Raw genomic sequence first — 2,500 nt, 5'->3', positions numbered from 1 at the left:
AAAGCAAGAGTGCGATCAGAGTTGGAGAGCCAATATTTGAATTGAATTGAATTGAATTGAATTGAATTGAATACAATTTAGAAAACACTTATCCAAAGCAACTGGCTGTATTTCACAGATACATATTGTTATCAGCCTATGTGCTTCCTTGGTATTGAACCCATGAAATTGGTGATGTTAGCAACTTGCTCGTTTAGCTTCAGGAACACAAGTCGTCTGGCTAATGCAGCTTACAGGTGAGTCATGCTACAAGCTATCGGTCAACCAAGAAAGGTGTTCCTGTTGCTAAACTAGTAGCTCACCTGGTAGATTAATGACACCATGACCATGGGGTGGATTCCAAGGGAGCACACGTCCTAATGAAACATGCAAATCTGCACAGTAAGTTGCTTTGGATAAAAGTGCTATGATAAAATGAGCAAATGGGAAATGAATAAATATAATGCAAAGGAGGTAGAGTGCAATACATTAAAAAAAATTCACTTTCACTCAAGTAGCCGGATAACAGAGAAGTAAGGCAGAGGAGCCAAGCGAGTGTAAAAGATAGGCTAGGAACGCGGTGACGAGGGATTCTGCTTCACGCTGTGTGTGGTTAAATGCTCCAGGGCTAGCGGTTAGCGTTCAGTGTGAAGATCCTGTCTGTACAGAGGACATTGTGTCCCTTTTGGGCTCCTGTAGTAGCAGGGGAATGCTAAGCACAGCTGTTTGTGCTCATGTGTTCAGTATTTGTGTTCTCTGTTTTTAATTTGTTTGTTTTTGTGGAGACTTGGCCCTGTGCGTCTCAGGCTCTTTGGTGGTGGTGAACATTGAGCATGGCCGTCCAGAGGACACGAGCCCTGCGTGTGTGTGTGTGTGTGTGTGTGTGTGTGTGTGTGTGTGTGTGTGTGTGTGTGTGTGAGTGTGTGAGAGAGAGAGAGACTCCCATGGTTGTAGTAAATGTTGATTACAGTTGTACGGAGACGTCGTCCTGTGTGTGTGTGAGAGACAGAAAGATACTCCCATGGTTGTAGTAAATGTTGTGTACAGTTGTACCGAGGAGACTTGAGTCCTGTGTGTGTGTGTGTGTGTGTGTGTGTGTGTGTGTCTGTGTGTGTGCGTGCGTGCGTGTGTGAGACTTGAGTCCCAGCCTCCCCAGCTTCTGTTTTGGTTATTCCTGCCAGAAAAGCTCCAGAGTAGGGCTTCTTATTCTCCTCTCCCACCCTCACCCCTCTCACACACACACACACACACACACACACACACACACACACACACACACACACACACACACACACACACACACACACACACAGAGACACACATACACACACACACACTCACTCACTCGTATGCACGCACACACACACACACAAACTCGCACACACACATGTACACACACACGTGCGTATGGGCCCTGTAGCGCTGTACCCACAGAGATGCATATCTCCGTCACTGCACGTTTGCCAGTCTCATTACTTTCTCCAAGAGGGTTTGTTGCTCTTGGCTTCGTTTGAGGTAGTGTTTAGAGAGAGAAATGTTATGTGTGTGTGTGTGTGTGTGTGTGTGTGTAAGTATTTCTGTTTTCTTTTTCTGTTTTTGTTTTTGATGGACTGAGTGAAATGGGTTTTCCGAGGCCAGTCTCTGTTGTTTGAAGATCCGATCAGCGTAACAGCACGGAGACTGAGCTCTCTGAGAAAACCACGGCTAGATGGAGCCAACTAAACCCTGTCTCCCAGCCATAGGTTAAATGTATGTCCACAGCATCCTCCTCTCACTCAACAGCGCTTCAATGTAAACCTAAATGGCCTTACACTTCCCATGGACCATGTCATCTTTAGAGCCTGTTAGATAAAACATCAGTTCCAACATAGTATAGCTGACATCTTAAAGACTTCCTCTTTAAAGTGAGTCAGTGGGCAGTCAGGGCTCGTACTCGTTAGAGAACTTTTATGTAATATTAGAGATAGTTGAAGACTGTTATCTTAAGACTGGCACTCTGGTTTAAAAAAAAAAAAAAGCCAAGGGGGTTTGACATGTAAACAGAATGTTTCTTCCATCTGTGTCATGTCAGAATTCCTTCCTGCTGAGATCTTCAGGACTGTATGGGTTTGACCTGTGCCGAGGGTTGCCGGGGGTGCCGGGGGTGCCGGGCCTGGGCTGGGCTGGGCTGGGTTGTAACATTCCAGGCTGTGTGGCTGTTGAAACGGCCCACTTAAAGCGTTGCTCTCAAACAGACAGTGGCTTATAAATGAGGGGCAGGTCAAAGGTCATTTAACCTCAACACCCTCACTCAGGAACAAACACGTTCACTCATACTCGTACTCGTACATATACACGTTAACACATGTGCACACAACACACACACACACACCCTCACTCAGGAACAAACACGTTCACTCATACTCGTACTCGTACATATACACGTTAACACATGTGCACACAACACACACACACACACACGTGTGCGCACACTCAACCAGAGTACCTACATAGGAACTTACATACATACACACAGTTATAA

At 45.7% G+C, this 2,500-nt stretch overlaps 1 protein-coding gene across 1 annotated transcript in view; it reads left to right on the top strand.

Moving 5' to 3' along the window:
* Window positions 1-2,500, top strand: part of LOC105898343 (anoctamin-2-like) — a 49,243-nt gene that overhangs the window by 45,992 nt on the left and 751 nt on the right. The window lies entirely within an intron of this gene.

Source organism: Clupea harengus, chromosome 16, assembly GCF_900700415.2.
Source record: "Clupea harengus chromosome 16, Ch_v2.0.2, whole genome shotgun sequence".
In the NCBI taxonomy this organism is placed as follows: Eukaryota; Metazoa; Chordata; class Actinopteri; order Clupeiformes; family Clupeidae; genus Clupea; species Clupea harengus.
The sequence above is the reverse complement of the archived record's forward strand: the minus strand, read 5'-3'. Positions and strand labels throughout refer to the sequence as shown.